At 48.0% G+C, this 24,942-nt stretch overlaps 1 protein-coding gene across 4 annotated transcripts in view; it reads right to left on the bottom strand.

Moving 5' to 3' along the window:
* Positions 1-23,922, bottom strand: part of Pdzd2 (PDZ domain containing 2) — a 375,253-nt gene extending 351,331 nt beyond the window's left edge. For 3 of the 4 annotated variants that reach the window (XM_052743092.1, XM_052743095.1, XM_052743097.1), the window contains exon 1: positions 23,598-23,921. The gene's annotated coding sequence lies outside the window, so the exon portion shown is untranslated. Of the gene's footprint in view, positions 1-23,597 lie in introns of all 4 variants that reach the window. The other variant, XM_052743096.1, reaches the window with a different exon arrangement.
* Between the last annotated feature and the right edge of the window lie 1,020 nt (positions 23,923-24,942).

The following is a 24,942-nucleotide window of genomic DNA, read 5'->3' as shown; positions in this document are numbered from 1 at the left end:
GTCTGTGAACTGGATTTGTGGGTCTAAGAAAGGATTCTGGGGGAAATGCATCCCACCTTTCTTTCCAATAGAATGAAAGCTAGGTGTTGCGTGATATTTTGTTTGTGTCCTGACAAAGTTTGCTAGAGATCAGAGAAGCAGAGCAGCAGCCACTGTCACTTCTTCTATGAAATCTCAGATCCTGTCTCTATGAATTCTCAGACTGAATGGGCACTGAGATCCTGTCTTCACCTGCCTTATATTCCTGTTTCCACCTCCCGATGCTGGGATTAAAGGCGTGAGACTCCCATGGGTGGAACCAAAGGCATGGTCCTCCCATGTGCTGGGATTAAAGGTGTGATCCTCCAGGGCCCTGCTCTGTCTCTCTTTTAGACTGGTTCAATCTCAGGTAGCCCAGCGTGGCCTTGAACGCCTGATCTTCCTGCTTCCTCCTCCCAAGCGCTGGGATTAAAGGTGTGTACCACCACTACCTGGCCTCTATGGTTAACTAGTGGCCAGCTCTGCCCTCTGATCTCCAGGCAATCTTTATTTGTCAGAACACAAACAAGATATCATACGACAGCTGGGTTTGCAGAGGATGGACAAGATGGGAAGGGAGGAAGGTCAAAGACCAGAGTGGGTGGATGCAACAGTGAGAAAGATACAGAGAGGCAGATGGAGAACTGAAGTCAAGTTCACTAAGGGCCAAGTGATAACTCAGCTGCAGATCCATGTTGGGTTCCTCTCTCCATGAGTGAGTAGTGTCCCGAGTATATTCCAAGGGCCCAATAGCAGAACCAGCAGCCCAAATTCTACATGGTTCTGAAGCCCCAGATGTTCCCTTTTAGACTGCACAGACAGACCCATCACAGGTAGCATTTCCTATTCCACTTGGGTCTGAGCAGGACCATGTACTGGGTATGGTCTCCAAGCCAATGCACCTCAGAGATAGGCATGACTTTCCCCCACCATATCTCATCTCTTCTACCAGCTAGAGACAAAATATCTGCAACCTTGAGAAATTGTGGAAGACAGAAAAAAGACCCTTGTTTTTGAATTTCCATGAAGGAAAAGACACCCACTGACAAGAGCTCCCACATGAGGTCATTATGTAAAAGATAAATATTTTTTTTCTGAGACAGTTTCTCTAAGTAACAATCCTGGCTATCCTTGGACTCAGACATCCTCCTGCCTCTGCCTGTCAAATACTGGGATTAAAGGTGTGCATCACTAACGCCCGGCTGAGAAATAATTTTCATTATGTTAAATGAACATAAATGACACTAAACCTTGGTGGCTGAATGGTCACCACACCTATCATCATCCTAAAACAACAGAGTAGGTACTGTCTACTGATTCATTTTGGTGGGAGTTCCCAAGATGTCTCAACACGGAGGCGTGCATCTATTTAATAAGCGCTGGGGGTGGGGTGTATATGTACATGTCTGTAATGTATACACGTGTTTGCATGCATGTGGAGGCCAAAGGATGACATTGGGTGTTTTCTTCACTCATTCTCCACCTTTGTGTTTGAGACCAGGTCTCTCACTGAACCTGGTGCAGCTAGGCTGGCTGGCCAGCGGGCCCTTGGTATCCACCCCCGCCCCTGTCTCTGCTCCCAGGACTGGGATTACAGGTGTGCACTGCTCCACTGAGCTTTTTAATAGACCTGGGATAGCAGCACAGGTCCTCATGCTTGCACAGGAAGAACTTTACACACAGAGGTAGCTCACCAGCCCTTAAATAAGCATTTGCTAAATGAGAGTAGTCTATTCTATTCGGAGGACTCAAATCCCAGGAAACAAAAGTTCACAGAAATTCATCACCACACACACACACACACACACACTCACTCACGCATACACGCACGCGCGCGCACACACACACACACACACACACACACACACCCTTAAGTTCCTGCACCAAGACTACATACGGTCAAGTAGCCATGCCTACTCTGGCTATCTATAATTCCTATGACAGCAGAGACCCTCCCAGGGACAATCTTCAAGGCTCTGCTGCCTGCTGCCCAGCATGGATATCTCACACAGCCAAATACCAAAAAAGAAAACTGGGATAGGAAAGAAAAAGTCACCGAGAAAAATGGTCCAGATTTCTCATGATCTCACCCATGAGTCAGATTGGCGTTTGGGATAACAACTAACCGAGCCGACCAGAACAGTTTGTCTGCAAGATGCCAGCCTGCCAGCTTCAACAGCAGAGAAGGCACACTTTTTAAATTGGCTTAAAAGGACAAATCTAGAGCACTTGTTTATTTTTTTTCTCCTAAAAAAAAAAAATTCCAAGGTGAATGAATCTCTTGTTTAAAAATAGCCCTCTTGGAAATGAAACTATAATTTTCTTTTAAATGCCGAGTGCCGAGTATCTTGCCATTTGGGGCAGTGAGGAAACATCTTGCTGGAGTCTTTGCTGTGTGACCCTTAGAGAGCTGCCTCGCCTTTCTGGATTTGTTCACTTACAAAATGTAAAAGTAGACTGGGTGGTGGTGGCACACACCTTTGATCCCAGCACTCGGGAGGCAGAGCCAGGCAAATCTCTGTGAGTTCGAGGCCAGCCTGGTCTACAGAGCGAGATCCAGGACAGGCACCAAAGCTACACAGAGAAACCCCGTCTCGAAAAACAAAACAAACAAACAAACAAAAAAGTAAAAGTAGAAGAGATGATCTCCAAGATCTGAGGAAGAAAGCTTTAGTGGAAAGGAATTAATTTATTTTTTTCTTTTACACCTTGTGAATCTTTTACTGTCCATAGAAATTATTCCTGACAGAAATGGGGTATTTTCATAAGCAGCTTAGAGGAATTTATTCATCCGGGCCGGGTGAAGTCCAAGCCACTACCCATGTGACTGCATCTTTAGTCATGAGACGGGAAGGAGTGGACACTCTCAATGGCCAGCGCTAAGGTCTGAATGCCTGTGGCTCTCCCTAAGTCCTCCTGGGGATCCAGCCCCATGGTGCTGATGGAGTGGTACAAAAGGAACAGACCTTTTTGGAGGTGACTGGGTTCTAACTGCTGACTGCTCAGATCTGCTCGGAAAGACCCAGGGAGCAGCTCAACCCCTTGTAGCTCTCAAGGACAAGCAAAAGAACACCTCCATCCATGAACCAGCGTGACCACCCCAGTCTCGTGGCTACTTGATTTGGACTTCTCAGGCACCAGAACAGCAAAAAATATGTATTTGTGTTGTTTACAAGCCACATCATTTATAGTCTGTTTACAGAGAAGCAAAAAGGACTAAGGCAGGAGGTGTGGAGATTAGGGGGGCGGGGGAACCCTCCATGTTAGGATGTTTTCTTTTGTCGTTGTTTGAAACAGGGCAACCCAGACTCCCCACACACTCCTTATGTAACTGAAGCTGGTCTTGAATGTCTGCTCCCTCGGCCTCCTCTCCAGCGCTGAGATGACAGACATGTACCACCACGCCTGGCTTATTTTGGTTTTGTTGTTGTTTGGACACAGGGTCTCACTCTGTAGCCCAGGCAGGCCTTGAACTCCTGACTGAGCGTCTCACATGACGGAATTACAGTTATAGGTACGACATCACTCCTGGCACAGGCATGTTCTCTTATTTTAGTTTTGCCGGCAAGAGCTCACGTAACCCAGGCTGGCCTCAAACTCACTTTGTAGCCAAAGAGAACCTTGAATTCTTGGTTCTCATGCCTAAGTGTGCCACCACACCCAGCTGTTGACTTTTTTTTTTAATTGATAAAAGAGGCTTTGGGAATTACTAATGATCATTGCCTCCCTTGGAGAGTAAGGAAAGTATGGGGGGGGAGGGAAGGAGGGAGGGGGGAGGAGAGGGAGGGAGGGAGGGAGGGAGGGAGGGGGAGAGAGAGAGAGAGAGAGAGAGAGAGAGAGAGAGAGAGAGAGAGAGAGAGAATGTGTCTAGATGAGAGAACAGAGCTTTTGCTGATCCACTCCAGATTTTTGTTCCTGTTCCCACCCTCTTCCCCCGCCCACCCCCTCTGCCCACCCACCCCCTCCACACTCCACTTGACACTTTTCACCTGGGCTTCTGAGAAAAGGAGGGATGGAGGAGCTGGTTATTTCTATCTATCTTTAGGGTAAGGAATTATTGCAAACTTTAATTACTTGGGCCGCGGCGGTCCCCCAGGCCCACAGGCTGAGCGAGCTCTCGGTATAGTGCAACAATAATGTTAGGATCAGATGAAGGAAGGGGAGAGCCGGTGCACACTCAGAGTCTGTGAAAGGATGAGCTCTCCTTGAGTGCTGAGAGCGGCCACTAATGAGTGCTATCAAAATAGCTGCTCGCAGCCGACCCTTGAGTCCAGCCTTGACAGCCTTGATTTCAGATCTGGACTCAACTGACCCCCATGTCCTTTCTCCTGGTTAATGTCCTATGCTGTCTCCAAGGTTGCTGCTTACATACTGTTTAAATCAGGCTTTTGGGTCCTACCAGTACAGTGTCTGGCAAAGAATGTCTAGAGGCCAAAAAAATTAAAAGGAGGTAAATATTTGTATGTATATACATATGATTTGTAATTATATATATTATATACATAGTTTCTTTTCCATACTTGAAGTCTTCCCCATTTTCTTTTTCTGCCAGCTTATAAAGGAAGACCCAGGATGAACCTCATCAAAATCACCAAAACTGCTTAGCCACACCCAGGATTCTCTGAGATTAGGGCCTGTGATTAATTAAAACCCTTTCTAAGTAAAGCAAAGAGTTAACCAACCCTTCTCCACATGTTTCTCCAAGGCCTCTGGAAAAGAGATTCGGTGGCCTCTACAGAAAACCACACTGAGTGTTGTAGAAATGGAGGAAGTATAGAGACCCCTTTAACGAGAACTTAGGCTCCAAATTTAAGCTTCAAACCACAGAATTGCTTCTTTCTATTGTCCTCAAAGGTTTAATTGTACCAATGAGGAAGAACAACTGGCCGCATTCAATTGAACAGACGTTTATCTCTACTACCAAACAGAAGACAGTAGTGTCCTAAGTGGAGCGGGCCTGGGGAATAGCAGGTCTCTTATGGAAGTCTCTCTACACAGCTGGATCGCCTTAGAAAAAGCACTGGCCTCTAGCAATCCCTTACGGTAAAGTGGTCTAGACACAGTAGATAGAAGGGGCGATTCAGTGCAAGGGCACTTGACTTAGAGTGTGTGCTGGAAATCAGATCTCATAGCATGCTGAGGAATTAAGGGGAGGCTCAGGACGGGAACAGCCAAGAGGGACCAATTTTTCAAGTGACTTGTGATTATGGATACAGGGCAAAGCAGTCTTAATTAGAGAGTGGTGAGGAAACTCTCATAGACACAGACAGGCTAAAGAGAGACTCTTCATCAGGTGTGATTCGGAGTAAAGCCAGAGGAGACAGTCCCCCAGAGCCATAAGCCATCTGGTGACAGGAGATGGGAAGGGAGGCTTGCGGGCTGGGCATGGAAATGGGTAGTCTGTAAAGAGAGGGAACATGGTGGGAGAATTCCTGCTGCTTCTCTCTTTGAACACCAACTCCAATTCTTTCCTAAGAGGAGAGGAGAAGGCAGTGGTGGAAGCCGAGAGAGAGGGAAAGAGTTAAGGTAGATGCTAGGGTAGTAACTGGTGTGGTCCAGGGCCAGACTGACCAGTTATAGCGTTAGCCTGTGCATCTATCTGATGGCTTTAGAGATTTACTCTACAGCAGTTACACCACCACATGTTGCTGGATGGATCTGGCTGTAGTTAGGATTTTTGGTGTCTGGAGGAGGCCAGGCTGGCCCAGAACTTGCTGGGAGCCCCCTGCCTCTGCCTCCCAAGTGTGAGGATTTGGGGCATACACCCCAACACCCATCTTAGGTGGTTTTTGTTTGTTTTTCTATAGAAACGCTCAGCCGTCAGACCGTAAAGGCGGGAAATGCAGGTGGATGAACTTGGTGTGGAAACTTTGGAGGGCCTGGGGAGGGGGCCGGAAGCTTGCGACAGCAGCCAAGACCTGGTCAAGTGATGGTCCACAGGGGTACAGGCTGGAAAGGGGAAGGCCCTGGAAGACGGCGCGTCTCTTTCCTGGAATTCTCCCCGCTGACTCCCCGCTTTGGCCCCTTCTTCTGGATAGGGCACCTTACAGCTCAGGTTTCGCCAAGCAGAGCAGGCTAGATGCGGGGCTCCAGGGCAGAACTCGATGCAGTGCTTCTGGTCCCACATACCTGGGGCTGGCCTTATTTAAGAGGCACACCACACTCAAGCACTAAGTCCTTTCCACGAAGGCAGCTGTTCAGACAGGCTCCTGGCCATCCCATAATAAACGCAGTTGGCTTTTGCAGACCCGAGCGCAGGCTCTTCACTTGAGCCCCTTGGCTGACTTCTGTGAGGCGTGGCCTCCATTCCCCATTCTGGTTCCTGGAGTGAAATGAGGTCACTAGGCTTCCCAGATCTGGGTCATGAGCAAATGGGAGAAACATGTCACCCACGCCTTTGTTCAGGTTGTTGGTGAAAACGTTAGAACAGGAACAGGATAATGCCAGTGGCAGAGCTGTGCCTGACTCTCGCTCTCTGGAACCCACTCTCTGGGTGATGGGCACCAATCCATCTACCTCTTTGGACAGACAGCTGGTCACCTGAAGATCTCCCCCTGAAGCTGTGGCCACTGCTGGCCAGGCCATATCTTTGTGAAGACATCACAAAGGCTGGGTGCACTGATACATGCCTGTAATTCAAGCACTCCACTAGGAAAGGGAGGGGGAAGGCAAGTTTGAGACTTATCTAGGTTACACAGCAAGACCCTGTCTTAGACAAAACAATGAAAAGATAGAGGTATCCACCTTCCAAACCCCTAGCTGAAAGGTCTAGATCAACAGCACCCCTCTGGTGAGCTGCTCTGGTAACCTTACCCCTTCATGTCAGAATACAATACACCTTTCTTTGTGGTTTCTTATTCACCTCCAACCAGATGAAGATCACTTTACTGCATTTTATAGCTTTGTGACATTTCCCAAAGTCTCACCATGGTATCATTTTCCCCTAAGCCAAGGACTTCAAAAGGACATAAAGGTGTTAAGGGCTTAGTTTCAGGCCTTTCTCCAACTCTAGTATATCAGGTTACCTACTGTCCAAGGCTGCTGAAATGAAGAATGTCATTGAGATAATGTGAGTCTAGTTGAAAAGGAACTCCAGAGGCTGGAGAGATGGTTCTACGGTTAAGAGCACTGGCTGCTTTTTCAGAGGGCCTGGGTTCAATTCCCAGCACCCACATGGTGGCTCACAACCACCTACAACTATAGTTCCATGAGATCCAGTCCACTCTTCTGGTGTGCAGACATACATGCAAACAAAACACCTGTATACATTAAATAAATAAATCTTAAAAAAGCAAAAGTACACAATTTAAAAAAAAAGAAGAAGAAGAAGAAAAGCAACTCCTTGGAATAGACAGAGGGACCTAAAATGCCCTCACTGACCTCTTTGACCAAGTCTTCTCAGTAGGCCTAGGATGCAATTACAATTCTATCCCTTTGCACCCAACTTTGAAAATAAGGCCAAATGTCATGATGTCTGGGCTTTCTTGAGTACACTTTCAAACACGGTACTGAAATCCTGGGGTTTTAAATCTCATAAGATGTATATTCAGTTACTTTTTTAAAAAAAAATCATAAAATGAGAATGATATAGATCAATGATAAACCAGAGTGAAAAATGCCAGGGTGTTTATGAAAGAGATAATCCCTTATTATGAAGGATGTGGCATCGTTCCCCTGGGCAACCTTTCTCAGTTAATGCTGTCCATACTGTAAACAGAAATAGTTTAAGCCATCCATCAGCATCTACTTACCACCTACTTCTGGGGACTCATAGCCCAGTGTTCCTAGAAAAAGTCTAGTCTAGTCTGAAAGGGAAAAAAGAAAGTTACAACAAAACCAAGATGTCCTCAGCAGTAGGCTCACCTGCTCCACAGCACGGGCTGGATGCCAAGTGACTGTGCCGAACGTCCTGGAAGGAGCTGCCAGGCAGGGAAGAGAAGACGAGTCGTCACCTGAGTCTCAAGAGATGGACAGAATTTAGACAGTGGACAGGCAGGCTGGGGTAGGGGCTGAAAATGTGTATAGCTCACACAGGCAAATGGAGTTTAGAAACAGCCACAGTCAAATCCCCCCTCTTTTATTTAAAAGTCTATGGTTAACCTGGGACTCTCAGAGAACTCTGCAATATGGGACCTGTTCCTCCCAAGTTCAGCCAAGGTTATACAGAGATGGATGTCCAGAACACCCACTCTCATAGGATGCTCCAATTAAAACCCTAATATGCTACCCTACACAGCACTGGTTTTATTAGAACCACTCACTGCAATTTATGTTTTGAGATGAATGGATTTTCTAAGAATATAACAGCATATGCCACAGACGTAAAACTCTAAGAAAGAAAAAAAAAACCCACAGAGTTCAGATCATAAAGCAGTGGTTGGCAACCCCAGCTCCACGTTAGAATCACCTGGGGAGCCTTCAAGAAATATCAGCGCTTGGGTTGTACCTTGTGCCAATTAAGTCACAGTCCCTGGAGCATGCATATTTAAATTAAAAATACCACTGATTCTAATTCATTCTCTCAACTAATATTTCCTGAATGCCTGCTACTAGCCAAGCATTTTTTTCTAAAGGTAGCAGTAAGCCAGATAGAATTCCCCCCTCCAAATATATAACATCATCAGTCTTACACTGCAATCAGCAGGCAGAAAAGGAAATTAAGTCAGCAAGATATGTGTGTGTACATATATGTATATGTGTATGCAATACATATACATGTCTGTATGTATATACAGACACATACACACACACACACATGTAAATACTGAAAGAAAATAAAGATGAGAAGTGGGAACCAGGAAACTTCAGGATGGAATAGGGTGGCACAAAAGACTTCACCAACGGGGTCATTTGCATCGAGACCTGGAGGAAGTAAGATGGAAGAATGTTCTAGAGGGAATGGCATCATAGTCCTAAGGCAGAATCCTCCAAGTGTGGCTAGAGCCAGCAGGGGAGTTATCAGATGAAGTCAGAGAGGGGAGGGCCGGGGCAGGGGAGCACCAGCAAGGGCCCGGTGGCTATGTAATGAGCAGACTTTCACTCTGAGTTCGACAGGAAGTCACTGGGAAGATCTGGGTAGAGAGTGACAATGAAGGGATTTCTGTTTTACTAGCATCATTCTGGATGCTCCACTGAGAATAAACTATGAGAGGGAAAGGGGGAAAGCAGCAATTGGGAGTCTCCTAAAATAGCCCAGTGGAGAGATGGGGATAGCTTGGAGGAGAAAAGTGCTGGGAAATAGTCGGGTTCCAGATACATTTTAAAGAACCAAGTGGAGAAGTATCATCTGAGTTGAGCATAGTGGCATGTGTCTGTAATTCCAGTCTGAGGCAGGAGAGTCATGAATTTGAGGCCAGCCTGGGCTATGTGTCAAGAAAAAAAGAAGGAAGGAGCGTGGAGGGAAGGGGAGGGGAGGGGAGGGGAAGGGAGGGGAGGGAAAGGAAGGGAAGGGAAGAGAAGGGAAAGGAGGAAGGAAAGAAGAAAGGAAGGGAGGAAAAGAGGGCTGAGAACACAGCTCAGTTGGTAGACTTCTTAGGATACACAAAACTCTGTGTTTGGTCCCTAACACTGCATACACAGACATAGTGGTACACACCTGTAATCCTAGTCCTGGTGGGGGAGTAAAGGTAGGAGGATCAAGAGTTCGAAATCAGGCCAGCCAAGGTCACATGAGACTGAGAAAGACAAAAAGAGAGGGAAGGAGGAAGGAAGGGGGGCAAAGAGGCAGGAAGAGAAGGGGGGCTAGGAGGGAGAAGAGGGTGAGCCATATGGATCAAATAAGTAGTTCCATATGGAAGCAGTACGAGATGGAGGTATACTGGTGAGCACGCTTGACTTCTGGGTGGCATCTGGAGCCATAGCATGAGAGACATCACAGAAAGACAGAAAATCCGAATACTCAGCCTTGGGCTCCCCACCATTATTAAGAGGGATGGGGTGGAATAAGGAGGCAGCCTTGAAAATGAAAAGGAATGCTGGCTGGGTAGCAAAGAGGAATGCCTATAAAATGTGCCATTCAGAACCAAGGAGTACCTCAAGGCAGCCGAGGAGAGACTGATAACGTCATACATTTGGAGAGATCAAGGACAGGGTCAGAAGTTATCTTTGGAGTTAACAAATGTGGCATCATCAGCAACCTTCAGGAGAGCAGATTATAAACATACTCATCTGGACTCAGCTTATGGGATGTTTGTCTTTCTTACTGTAATCGAAGGGGCTCACACATAGTAGGCCTCAGATACTTGGTTTATTGACTAAATAAGCAGAACTGTGCACGTATTACATCGCATAGGGCATTCAGGAAATCATCTAAAATAGTTAGCATGCTAAACGGGAGTCTTCCCTCTTGAAAAGTGACTGTTGGTGACAGCGTAACCCTTCAGGTACTTTCATCAGATGGTTCATCAGCCGAATTGGAATATCTGATGACTGTAGCATCTTCATGGCTCAGGTGTGAGCATTGTCCCGTTTCTTCTCTGCCACCCTAGACATGACAGCCAACACCAATTTCATTCATTTAAAAAGAAGCTTCCTGAAGAATGCATTGCAGCTCAGTATTGATGAACGCTTGAGTCTCAGCAACACCATGCAAATAGTCTAGGGTTTTTTTTCTTCTTAATGACATTTAGAGTGTGCATGCATGCATGCACATGTGTGTGAATGTGTAGCCATCAATGTGCCGTGGCACACCTGTGGAAACTAGAGGATGGTCTGTGGGAGTCAGTTCTTTCTTTTCATCAGGTGGGTTCTGGGAACCGAACTCAGGCTGTGAGGCTTGGTGGCTAGTGCCTTTACTGTTGAGCCATCTCACTGGCCCTGTGGTCAATGTTTTGATCAGCCTTCCACTCTACTCTTTTGACCGACGCTGATACCAAAACTGACTCCACTTTAGACTACAGTTTTTACCCCAGGCCAACCACATAGATCTGCTGAGCTCTAGATATGTACCACAGAATGCCAAGGAGGATCTGTGTGTGGGGTGGGGGCAGACATTGGGAATCCTTTCTTATCAATCTGAACCTTATTTTTTGAGAGAAGCTCTCTCACTGAATCTGGAAACCATCATTTTAGCTGAACTGGATGGCCAGTAAGCCCCAGGGACCCTCCTGTCTCTGCCCATCTAGTGCTGGAGTTGTGGCACTCACGGTTACACTTGGCCTTGATGTGGGCACGGAGAGTTCGAACTCAGGTCCTCATAGTTGCATAGCAAGTGCTTTACCCACTGAGCCATCTTCATAGCCCCTACCCAGAAGGATCCTAGCCAGCTTCAAGTCCCCAGAAAAAATGGTGTTTGGGGGAGCACTGTAGTCTTTAGTTTTGGTTAAGAAAGTGTCTCATACAACGTAGGTCAGCCTCAAACTCAGTAGCTGAGGGTAACCTTGAACTCCTCATTTTCCTGTCTCCTCCAACCAAGTGCTGGGAATATAAGCACACAGCCCTACTATGTTCTTAATGCGATGTTTTCTCGAATTTTCTCCCCCTAGACCAGGCAGGATGCAAGGGCAGAAACACACAGGTGGCTGAACTTACTTGGTACAGAAAATTGTGGGGGATGGGGGCAGGAAAAGACAGGAAGCTGATGGTTCTAGTAAAGGATCAGATGAAGTGATGGTCCTTGGGGGGAGAACAGGCTGAAAGGGAAGGGCCTGACAGGCAGCCACCATCTCTCCAGTCAACCTTCTGAGATTCTTGAGCACTTTGAGAGATTTGATAAGGCAAAGGAATCGGGATTTCATTTATTTTGCCCCACGTACAGAATGGGAGGCATATGCAACACTTCTTTATGTGGCATGTGTCAAATAAAGATCAGCTGAGTGAAAAGAGGAAAAGTTTGAGCGCATCAAGGACAGAGTGTAAGCCCTAAGAGAAAACTGAGCATCATGTTGAGAGGAAAAATACCCCTCCTCCCAATGTTTGCTGTGCTCTCCAGCTTTCAATGATTTGTTTACGGGCAGCTACCCACCTCCTAGCTGCAGGACCACCGCTGTTATAAAGTTGGCATGCTGTGCCAAGACGAAGATCGGGAACAGCAGTGGAGAACATGTTATTAAAAAATAGGAAGTCCAACTATCTTAACGTGCAGGTTCCAGCGAGGATCTGAACCAATGGGATTCCAGAAGCACACCATGATCCAACGAGTGAGAACTGTGGTGGGTGGTAACATTCCACACGAGAACAGCACATAAAATTCATCCTGGCTCCATTGTGACTACCCACCTGCCTGTTACCAGGAACAATGAGCAGCGACTCTTTGGTAGCTGCTAAAAATAAAGGGTACTACCAATGAGTGGCACTTTACATGCACAACCCTCAGGCAAGTTCTGGTTACCATAGCAAACCCCACTTACGACAGCAGAGGTGGGGTGCATGATATATCAAATAGCCAGGGTTCTGCCTTCCCACAGGAAAGCAGCTATGTCTGCCAGCAGTACTGATCAGCTGCTGTAGCCCTCTCCATGAGGGAAGCCCAACCAACACTTGAGGGTCTTGGACATCTCACAGTTACAATTACTATTGGCCTAAAAGAGTGGGGTTCCCCCCTCAAAATCTGGATGTTTACTTACTGGCATGCTGGTGTAATTGTCAAGATTGGCTTTATGTTTAAAAGGATGTCTAAGCTGAGCACAGTGGGTCAGGCCTGCAATCCTAGCTGAGGCAATGATCACTTGAGCCTAAGTGTTCAAGACCACCTTGGCCAATATGGCAAGACTCTGAGAAAGAGAGAGGGGTGGGAGGGAGGGAGATATCACTTGTTGGATCATGGTGTGCTTCTGGAATCCCATTGGTTCAGATGGGAGGGAGGGAAGAAAACAAACAAAGAAACAAAGATTGAGTGAACAACAAGGTGGTGAAGGTAGCTGCTTTCTTATCTGGCAAGAAATTATTCTTGGCTTCTCCCATGACTAGCCCAAAGCCGACGTCAGAGGAATAGCCTTTTAGCAAGATTCAAGAGAGTAAGCTGTCTACCAACCTACAGGCGAAGTCTATGTACTCACCCAAGGGCTCCATCATCTGGAAAGAGATGCAGGGGCCACAAAAACCAAAAAGGACAGAAAAGTACTCATGTGTAAGGAAAGCCAGACTAACGAAGACCTCTGGGACTCTTCTAAATCAATTCCATCTCTCAAGCCCAAGTTCTCAGCCATGTTCTACACAGAATCTCTGAGAAACAGGAATAGCCCAGATCCCAATGCTCCCCACAGATTCTGAGATTTCTAGTTCCTTTTCTACTCATAAACTCAGGACACTGATGTTCAACACCGTTGGCTATCAGGATTAGACCTGGTCATCTCTACTTTCCCTTTGAGGATTCAAGGAAGACAGTTTAACCCATCAAGTCTCAAGATGGATCACAGGAAGTCTTGAGTCCAAAGGGAAGAGAAAGCAAAATTAACTTCTTGGCTTCTCAAGCTGAAGTCCTAGGCCAACTTCTCAGAGAAATTGAGAATCTGAGACTGAGATTTCTTCCCTATGTATTAGCCATCTGTGAGCAGGAAATGAACTTGTAGAAAGCCCAGAAGTCTGTAGGGACTGCCAGGATCCTGGGCCACTCCTGCTTCTCAGAGACTCCATGTAGAATATGGCTGAGGGCTCTGGCTTAGGAGACACAGAGATGAAGATTCAAATGAAGAGGGTATGTGGCCTCATGTCACTTAACCTTTCTGAGACTGTGTCCCTGATCTGAGGAATGGGGATCACTGAGAATAGTGAGGTGTTCAGCATGTTAAACAGTTGACAATGTGCTAGGGGTAGGAAGCCAGCTCTGACTAACATGAATTACTCTATGACAGGACAGTTATGGGTACTTAAGATACAGAAACAAAGCAAGATCTTTGCTTTAATGAAGTTTGTATTCTAAGAGGTGATATTGAAAATAAGCAAATAAATCAAGGCTATATTTCAAACAGGAATCCTTTTATAGAGCCCCAGGAGGTTCCATTTTATAGGACAGCTTGTGACGATCTTAGGGTAAAAGCTTAGAAAAGTGGAAGGGCCCCAGTGCATGATGGGAAGAGCCCCAATGTGTGATGGGACATGGTAGGTTCCAGAACTGAAAGGACAGTGCATTAGGCACAGAGGAAGGGGAGAGAATGGGTGGTAACAGTCACAGGAGATATGGTTCTGCCCAAGGGACACACAAAATGTAGAAACCACAGTGAGTAATCCCCAGACTTAAGCTAGGAAGTGACATAATTTGAACTGTGTTTTAAAAACTATCTTTTAAAATTTTATTATATGTATATGAGTCTTTTGTCTGCATGTATGTCTGTGTACCATGTGCATGACTGACACCATGGGAGGCCAGAAGACGGCATCCAATCACCAGGAACTGGAGTTACAGATGATTATGAGCTGCTATGTGGGTGCTGAGAACGGAACCCAGGTCCTCTGGAAGAGAAGCAAGTGTTCTTAACTGCTGAGCTACCTCTTCAAATCTTGAATTGTGCTTTTTAATGACCTAAAGGGAGACAGACATGGTGGTGGGGTACACCTTTAATGTTAGCACTTGGGAGGCAGAGGTAGGTGGATCTCTGGGAGCTAGAGGCCAGCCTGGTCTACGTAGTGATTTCAGTCCAGCCAGAGCTACATAGTGGGAACTTGTATCAAAAAAAAAATCAATAAAACAAAAAATATAAATTTAAAATAAATAAAAAAAAATTTAAAAAAAGGGTGAACAGGAGGAACTCGGGATTTTCAAGGCAGTGATAATACATTCCTGTGCTACCATAATGGTGAATTCATGTCTTTACGCATTTGCCGAATGATGATACCAAGAGAACACTAATGGAGAAGAGAGATTATAGGTGATAACAATGTTTCTTAGTTCAGTGTAACAAATACAACATTCTAGTGGAGGATGTTGAGAATGGGGGAGATCATGCATGCATGAGGAAACCTGTACTTTCCTCTTATTTTGGCTGTACATCTAAAATTACACTAGCAAAAAACCAAACTCTTCAAATAAAACAAGCCCTCTACGTGCTCCGAGGAGAAAGGACAAGGGTTCAAGAATGTTTTCAAGGTTTCAAGAACATATCCCAGTTGGACAAATACAATGGGAACCCAGGAGCTAAGCAGCAGTGGCTTTGTGTGGCTTCTCCGGAGGTAGACACTAGAGGGAAAGCTGCCTTATGGTTTGGATGTAGGGTTGCTTAAAGGACAAGAAGGTCAAGAGTAGCTTCTAGACTCCGGAGACTGAGCTGTTGGCAGATGGTTGCATCACTATAGAAGGAGGAGAGAACTCCCTGGAAGAAGAAATACCCTCTTGGGTTTGATTTGTAATATCTGAAACTCACCCATATGGAGATGCAGGCATTGAGCATGAGTGTGAGACTCATAGAGAAGTCCGTGCTAAGATTCCTTTGCTGATATCTGATCCAGCCCTTTCAAGTTTCCAACATGGACTAAAGGCCAGTGGCTCTCCAAGAATCCTCCAGACTGTCCACACCAGGTTGGGACTGCTGAGGAAGCCCGCTTTACAGGCTGAGTAGCCACTGGTTCTCACTAGTTCTCAACCTCTTCAACGTGAAGACTCCATTGCTGGACTACTAGGCTGTGGTGTTGTATAAATACCCTTTTAATATATTTTCATTCTATCAGTTCTGTTTCTCTAAAGAATCCTAAGACAATCTGGTTGTCGCCAAATTTAATCTCCAATGTCCTTAGAAAAGACCCAAAGTGGAATCATGCAATCATGAGAGGGGACACACACACACACACACACACACACACACACACACACACACACACGGAGGTTGTCATGTGAGGACAGTGGCAGAGAATGGGTGACACAGTCTTAAGGAATGTCAACAGTTACCAGAAGCTGGAAAAGGTGAGGCATTTTTTCCCCCCCTGAAGCCTTTGGAGGGAACACAGCCCTGCCAAGGAGCTCGATCTCAGACTTCTGACTTCCAGAACCACGAGAGAATGCATCTCTGTTGTTTTAAGCCACCACACTTGTGTTAATTTGTTTTGGCAGCCCTAAGAGCAACAAAAGGATACACCTCACTGGATTATTATGAATTGAATGAGTTGAAAGTCTAGAATAGTGCTTGCCAAATAGTGAACGCTAGAAGCATCTTAATTTTTACCATGCACTCAGCATTGTGCCGGATCCAGAAGAGCAGGGGGAATGACAGCTCATCTTAAGATATGTCATGCTTAAGGTAATGATAGTGCCCAGGAAACTGGGCAGGTGAGGGACCAGACGGCAGACGAGTGTTTCAGGTACCAGGCGTATCTCCCTGGTGCCCAACATGGCTGGCTGACTGCTGCCCCCACGGCAGTCACCAATCAAGCAATCAATCAAGCAATACATCTGCTCAGGGTTTCCAAGATCAGCACCAGGTCCAGAGAGAGGGTGAATGCAATCCTTTCCGGTACGTTCCTCTCTTCACGCCGTCTCACGGCCTGCTCTCATGAGAACCCATGCTGATGAGGACACTCAGAGCACATTTTTCTGGGCACAGCTGTCTCTTCTTTTAGCCTAATGATACTGGGAACGACAATGACCAGGGCAGCGAAGGAGTGGAGAGTGGGTCGGGGCAACTGTGGGAGGAAGCCACGCCCATTTGGTATGCTGGGTGATTTGTAATAATATCTGCATGGCTGCTTTAGCCTTGGAAGTTAATTTCCTTACCAGGAGACCCATACAGCACAATCTAGTTTTACTCAAATCTCTATAAAATACACTGTGCCAAAGGGGGCTGGGGACAGGGTGTCGGGAATGGACTGAAATGTAGCTGAAATCAGACATTTTGTAAGTGTCTACTGGCCAACACACACACAGAGTTTATTGCCATCTTGTTTCATTAACCTTGGCTCCATTTTCAGCTTCTTGGGTGCAGAAAGAACAAGGCAGGAACACTTGGGAAGAGTTTAAGATTGCCTGTGTTCATCCATGTGCAAACCGTCGTCATACGATGAGCCACCTACCGCTCACTATACAGAGGGGTCAGGCTGTGAAGACACTTCTGGTGGCCACATCACTGGAACTCTTCAAGGTGTTCAAACATCATTGGGTGTTCAAACGTGTTTTATGTCAGTCCAAGACATTACAGTTAACTCAAAAGGCACTTGTAACCGTGTCCAGGAAGGGCACGGTATAGAATATCAGAATTACAGTAATAACCCAGCATATTTAAACTGGATGAGCCAGGCTGGCCTTTGGTGAAGAGTTGAGAGTCGCCATTTATTCTGTCTTCCTGCTGAGGAATTCCTACATCTCCTGGGGAACTGTAGCCAGGCAAGACACCCAGGAAGTCAAAGCTCCCAGGCTCCCTGTCCCCTCCCACCAGCTTCCTCCTTGTGCCCAGAAACCACCCCTGCGAAGAAGCCCAGCTCCCTGACTTCCTTCCCCTACTGAGAAGACCAGCATCCAAAATTGCCCTATTGCCCACCCTCCTCCCTGCTCAACTCCCACTGCCTTAGTGGGCAGGTGCCAGCCAGGAACTGACTTTGGATTTACACAGTACAGACTATGCCCCCACTCACAGTAGGACTCCCCTTTGGCATGATCTGAATACCATCCTTATTTTTAGCAAAACAGGATGGTCACTCTTCTGAGGTCAGAACAACAGGGGCCGCGTGTTGTAGTTTGGATAGTTCGGTTGAGGTAACAGAGCAAAACTAGTTCTTACAAAGTCAAGTACTAGAGGTGCCCGAGTGCTGATAAGAATGAGCCCAGGAACGAATCTGCTCACATCCATTTCCACTCCTGCAAAACACCTCAGAGGACCCTGTCTGAGGCATCATTCTGCAAAGGACAAACAGGCCACAGAGGCCTCTGCCCAGAAAGCTGTTAAGCCAGTACAGATGCTATCTAGGAAGGCCTCAATTTACTTCAACCTGAGGGCAAGGGAGTAGATTATCCTGCTCAAGGATTTGCCGAGTTTCCGATTCTTTTTTGTCCTTCTGGAGGGACCTAGTCATGTCTAGCTGCTTCTGAGAAATCTTTCCACTTTCTTTGTATCCAAAACTTAAAATGATCCTATGTGCAAAATAAATCCACATTACACATGGTGGCTCCCCATCCCTGCTTCCCCAAACCTCCACATTTTAAGAGTACCTTTGAGTAACAGGAAAAGAAAATCACCTAAAAATAAATAACCCAAGGAAGATTTCATGGGCCAGATGTTCACTGCTGTCTTGTTTCACTAGACTGTGACAGAAAGAGTTAAGAGTCTTAAGGTTTTATTATCATTATTATTATTATTACTATTATTATTCTTTGTAAGTTTCTAACCAGTCACTTACTCATACTGTATTCAAGTAGGTAGTAAAAGCATGGGACATCCAGTACCAGATGTGACAGGGGCCGAGTCAGGTGGAGAGGGTGCCATCTAACATCTCTGAGAGCTATGGCCCCCAGGTTGGTCTCTTCCCAGCGAGACAGAGACTGAGTAGACAAATGTATCTTGTCCGCACACCTGCACCTTAGCAAGCTAGTTCCTTGAACTTGTCACAGCACAAGGGGCCTCTGCAACCACTGAGTAGGGTCAGGCTATGACACACATGGTGTCCTCTCAAATTTGTCAACAGTATATAGAACCCTTTAGTTCACAGTCAGACTGAATCACATGACCTGCCCGGCTTCAAATGTCTATCTACCCAGATCAAACTCCACACCCCCCATTTTGCCAATACGAAGGATTTTCATGTTTTAAAGGTCACATCTATCTTTTTACATGCAACCAATGCATAAGCCCAAAGGACCACATGACCCAGGCATGAACGATCCTCATGGAGTTTGAAGAATCAGAGAAAAAATTCTAGACTTCTATTTCCTTAGGAAGCACTCTTCACATTTCTACCCAAGTTAATTTAGGTCAGCATACATCTATTCAGTATTTAGTAAAGAAAGTTAAGTGCCCTATTTCTCCCCTTCACTAATAACTAAGACTATTTATTTCACCTTTCTGTGTGCAAACAAAGGCTCATTAATAAAACTGAGGTGGTACGATGCTTACTTCTTCACCCACCTCATCAGGCTCAATCACTTTGAACTTGACAAGAGTTCTCTGATAAAGTAAGGTTATGTTGCAATTCTAGTTCAATCTGGGGGATGGAGTCACTGCTCTTCCTTTCCTGGACCTCAGCTTTCTCAAAGACAGGAACTGGAAACAATGATGTATGGTCCCTCTCCAGATCACAGGGGATGGGGCAGATCGTCCTGATGAGCCCAGACACTGGACCTTTGCTTAAGAGGGACATCAGAAGGTGGAGCCACTGCTGTAAGCCAACAGATAAAACCTAAAGGATTCCTTGAGGTGAGACCAGCACAGGCAGAGCAGAACAGCCCAAAGCTCTTCCTCCAACACTGAAGGAGAGCCTGCCTGGCCATGCATTCTCTCACATTCCCCCAACTCCATTCAGTGGGAATGGGAAGGACTTTGGTGAGAGATGTATTCTCTTCTCATCAAGCTGTTCCAAAGGGCCCACTGCATACCCGAGGCAGTCACCTGGGCACTTGCTCACCTCAGCACCTCTGTATACCTCTGAAAAACAGCTGTGAAGTAGCTACTCTGAAATTCCAATGACCTGGCCATCAAGAAGTTCTCTGCATTGCCTAAATTCCAGCCAAGTCTCCTCCAATTCAGGAATCCTTCTCCCCCTTACCTATCTCAGAAAGAACTGGGTTCACCTCCCGGGACTAGCAGAGGCACAGCAGCCTCTTCCTTCCAAACCCCTAACCCAAGTAGATGTCATACCAGCTCTCAGCAGATGGCTCCTGGATTACCAAGAAGACTTGAGTCCATGATCCCCCTGGCTGTGGGGCTGTGGCCCTGTAGCCTCCTCTCTCCAGGGCTCTCCCCACCTCTGCCTTCCTTCTCACAGGAAGGCGGATGGCAGCCTTTTTCTTTCCCTATACCTGTTCTTGATCGTCTTCAACCTCGTCCCTCTCAAACACCCCGGTTTTGGCTTCTTCATTCTCTCCCACTTTTCTGAGGCTTGGGGAGGGGAAACTGGGACTCGCTCCTGAACACACCTCCGTTCAAGTCCCACTGCCTTCTCCGAACACTCCACAGTGCGGCTGGCACTTGGTGGGCCTGTTCTCAGTCTCTGTCAGTGGCCATTGCTTTTCATCCCTCTGGGCATCAGCTTCACTGCCTCTCTCCTCCCCCTCCACCCCCTTAGGTCCTACCTAGCTCTTTCTATGTCAAGCACATGCTGTGCTCAGCCTCCTACTTGGCACTCTGGGGACATTCCTGAAGACAGAAGGAAGTTTCCCAGAGGTTCAGCCTCTTCTTGGGTTTGGCTGTGACCTTTGGTGGACTCCTCCTCTTTGGGATAGTTTTTCCCTTTGTGGTTGATGTACCCAGGCCTGGAGCTACCTTTAGATGAGGAAGCTTCCTCCACCAAAGTATGATTCGTGTTCATATGTGATCTAGGTCAAGGGAGTGTCTATAGTCTTGTTCCCTTGCCAACCCACCAGGAGCTCCCTCTCGGGGTTTTAGAGACCCCAGAGTGCAATCAGCCTGGGGCAGTTCCCCCTTGACTCTTTGTCTAGCCTGAGGCCACTCTTCCAGGTCTCATGTGTGCATAAGTATATAGTAAGGTCCTAGAGCAGGGGTTCTCAACCTTCCTAATGCCAGGAGCTTTTAATATATTCCGTCATGTTGCGGTGACCCCCAACTATAAAGTTATTTCATTGCTACTTCATAACTGCAATTTTGCTACTCTTATGAATTGTAATGCAAATGTCTGACGCAGGATATCTGATATCCAACCCCTGTGGGGGTTGCAACCCACAGGTTGAGAACCGCTGTCCTAGAGAAACAGGACGGCCTGATGAGCAGATCCTCAGGCTCTGCAGAGGGTGGGTAATGAAGACTGCACCCTGAGGTCTCCCGGAAGAATGGTGGCACAGTCACGGAGGAGGCCCAGGAACTGGATCTTGATGAAGAAGAGCTTTGTCAGGACCGCCAGAGAGGAAAGGATATTCCAGAATCCACCACCAGGGAAAATGGTTTTGCAAGGCAGAGACAATAGCAGTTGAGGAAGACTTTTCCTTGACTCATATGTGTGTCTGTCTGGTGTGCATGCGTGTGTGTGTGCTTGCGTGTGTGTGTGTGTGTGTGTGTGTGTGTGTGTGTGTGTGTGTGTGTGTGTGGCGTGTGTGCTGGGTAATGTGGCAAGAGGGACATCTAGGAAGACAGTTATGTTTTGAACTATTTGCCTCATAGGTCCCCAAAGCCTTGACAAGTTTTACAACAAACAGTGAGAAGAAGAAGGCTGGGGGCTGACCGGGTGGTTCAGTTGGTAAAGGTGCTTCCACCTGAGTTCAGGCCCCGGGACCCACGTTGAAAGGAGAGAATGGTCTCCACAAAACTGCCTTCTTACTTCCACACACAAACCATGTCACACACTCACAGACACTCACCCACACACGCCTACACACACATATACATGTACACAAAGTCTAGAAGATTGCTGCTTTGTCGACTGGTAAAAACCCAAACTCCCTAATTGAGCTCACCTACGTGCGCTTAGAGCCTGCAGGTGGCTTCTGTTTCTGCTTGCTAGATCCCACCTGTGCCCACTCTTCAACCCCACAGCTGATGACTCTTCTCTTCCTCACAAGCTTCCATCCACCAGCTCAGGACCTCACCGCCTCCCCCACCATCGCACTGCGAGAATCTTTCCAACAGACTTGCCGCCTCTCCTCTCTCCCCATCTCAAGTCTTTCTGCAAGAGATTGCCCCAAAGCACATACCTGATCACAATAAACCCTGCTCAGAAATCCCAAACATTTCCCAACTGTCCGGAAAATTAGAATCCTGTGGGTCAGAGCTCAGCCTCTTCTGCCATGGATGAATCTGAAGATGGGCTTGACCTTTCGGCACACACCTCCTCGCCTAGGGGGTCCTTCCTAAAGCTTTCAGAGCTCCACCGTGAAAAGGGGCCTTTTTCTCCTCCACTCCCCCAAGATGTTTCATTTGGAACACACTTGAATTATTCATTTAATTATCCCTCCAACCCGTCACCCACTAAACATAGGGAACTCACTGTAGACCAGAAGGGCACTAGCTTGCGTCATCACTGTCCATCACTGTGGAGAGATGTCTCTCCTGCTACACTGAAATGATTCCCAGCAGGGACAGAGCCTCTCTCCCCTCCACATGTCCCCTGGAAGCGCTAGGCTCAGCAAACCACAGGTGCACCAAAATGATTGAAATGAATAGAGGAATTATCCTACGTTTCCTTAAATAGTAAACTGCCATGAGTGCATCCAAAATCAATTTCAATGATAGATTGAAAGTGTGACTCAATATTTTTCCAGGCGCTTATTAACTATGTCAAGGGGGTGCATTTATACACTTCACGTGGCTCTGATTCTTCTCCCAACACCTACCACCCCACCACTCCTCCTACCCCCGTAACACACCACACAAGCTCACACCATGGTGTGGCTTTTATAGTAGCAGCAATTCCTGGCCCATCCTAATGGAAGATGAAATTCACGTAGCCAGAACAACCACCCACAGCCAGGGGTGTGCTCTGAGATATTTTATTCCGCCTTCACAAGAGGCCCTCCCACACCGCACCTGCCAGCCTGTACCTACCTGGCTCCCACCCAGAAGTCATAGGCCAGAAAAGGCTGACCCAGTAGAAATAGTGAGGACCTAACGCCCAAGCCAGGAGCAGAGAGGAGTGTGGCAGTGCACCCCCTCCCCAGGGGGTGCCCTGAAGATCCAGGGGTGTGTCTCCTTGAGAAGCTCACTTTCTTTGGCCACTCGGCAACCACTTACCTATCCGGGAGCTTCATCATGACTTGTCAAGCAAAACACAAGGAAGGGGCAAGACCCAGCTCAGGCCTCCGACAATGCCCAACCTCTGGGATGCCCCGATGCCTGGGTGTCCGTCTTTCCAGTGTCTGCCACCAGCACATGCCAGACCTGGTGTGACTCCAGTGTTCCTTATCAAGAACTATGCACAGAGCAGGGCTGCTGAGGGCTGCTGGCAAACTTCTGTCCGCGGTCCTGGATCCTTCCCCCACCACCCAATTCACTCGTGTGTTTCACCGCGGGGGAGAGACTTCAGGGGGAAATACTTTCCCTACTGGAACACCCCTCCTCTCTCTGGCAGATGCCATTAACACCTCAAAGATGTCCCTGCTTTTTATGCCTTCTCTTTCTCGCACCACTTAGTGGGCCGGGGGTTAGCAAGAGATGAGGCGCGGAAGGATGGCCTTTAAGACAGTAATTGATTTAAGGTATAGAGACCAGCCAACACTGGGGTAAGGGCTCTTGGCCCGTTTTAGGCGTCCCAAGCAGTGCGCCTCTGGTAATCCCGCTGCCTCAGTCCCTCTCGGCCCAACCCTCTCCTCCTTCACTGTGCCCCGCTTACCTCCCGCCAGATGGAAGAGGAGTTTGCGCCACCTAACGTGGGGGACCCACTTGGGTGCCCTCACTCACCCCTGCGCTGGGACTAGGATTCCCGCACCCGATTGTCACTGAACTTTCTCCGGCGCACACCGTCTTGGGGTTACCTAGCTCCGCTCCCCCGCGAGCCCACCCGAAGCCTCCCCACCACCCCACCCGGTCGCGGCCGCAGTCGCAGCGCCCCGGTCGCTTCACCTGCTCGTGGATCGGCGGAGGCTCGAGCCGCTCCTGGCGCGTCCAGACCCAGGCGCCGCCCGGCGGTGCCCGCGCAGCTACCGCCGCCCCTGCCACACCGGTGCCGCCGCCGCTGCCGCCGCCGCCGCCGCGCCTGCCCGGAGCTGCCTCGCCGCAGGGGTTCGCCGGTTGCGGCGGGAGGCGCGATCCCGAGCGTCTTCCGATCGGCCCGGCGCTTGGAGGGCGCCCGCAGCAGCCGCCTCGCCGCGTCCCGCTGCCCGCCGCCCGCCGCCAGCACGCACTGGCACTGGGAGTGAGCTCCTCGCTGCGCGGCGCAGGGGATGCTCCGAGCCTCCAGGATGGGCGGGGATTCCTTCCCACTGCTGGATTCGAGGGGCGGGAACTACCTTCCCGGAGTGACAGGCCCAGGGGGCGGGGATTCCCCTGCAGGAATGACAAGGTGGGCGGGGATTCCCCCCCCCCCCCCCCCCCCCACGAGCGAGCCCCTGGGCGGGCAGGGCGGCTCTCCCGGGGAACCAGCAGTCCTGGTGCGCCCGCTTCCCGGGGATCCTGGGAGGAACCGATCCAGGGAGACTGCGGCTCAGAATTGCCATGCAAGCAGGGTTTGGGGCGCCATCTAGGTGGAAGAAAGAGAGCTAGGAGACTTGAACTTGCTTTTGCATAGCACTTCACGTAGCGCCGAGAAAAATGTCAATTGCCTTATCGGAGAATGGGTGGGGAGGCCAAGGGAGACCGCAGAAGAGCCAACCAACCATCCATCCCAAGCTGCCCTGGCCTCTGGTCCTTACGATACCAAAACTTAATATGGCATTGGTATGAGCATTCCTCATACCAAGAGAGGGAACCTCTTTGCGCTTTTAGAACCTTCCAAGCTGTTAATCCTTCAATTAAGCCGCTAGAGGAAATTCCATGGGCCCCCGGGATGGAGGATCTGGACCTTGAGAGCGCTAGTCAGGGGCTCCTGCTGAGGGGACCTCCAGAGCTAACACCAGCCGCCCTTCGCCTTGTTCCAGGTCACTGGGGGAACGGGAGCCTCGGATTTTAGGATACTTTCTCCCATAGATTTTCAGGAAGCCTTCAAATATTTTTGGTTCTCTTTTTTTGTCGTTCTTGTCATTCTGCCTACCACAGGGAGAGGACGATAAGCGCATAATAGGGAGACTGCACAGCTCTGCAAATTAAGCTCTCTTGAGAGGAAAAAGCTGGTCTTTTTCAAGTGCTGGCAGATAAGGGTAAAAACATACGAAAAATTACAAACCTCGGGATCATGAGTTGTTGAATAATGCTTTTGACATTTTCTGCAGAGCAGTAATTGGAAATCTTTGCTTTGAGGGAGGTCGGGGGG

The sequence above is a fragment of the Peromyscus californicus genome, unplaced genomic scaffold, assembly GCF_007827085.1.
Source record: "Peromyscus californicus insignis strain IS unplaced genomic scaffold, ASM782708v3 Scaffold_18__1_contigs__length_77618521, whole genome shotgun sequence".
NCBI lineage: Eukaryota > Metazoa > Chordata > Mammalia > Rodentia > Cricetidae > Peromyscus > Peromyscus californicus.
Note: the sequence above shows the minus strand (reverse complement) of the source record. Positions and strands in the feature narration are given on the sequence as shown.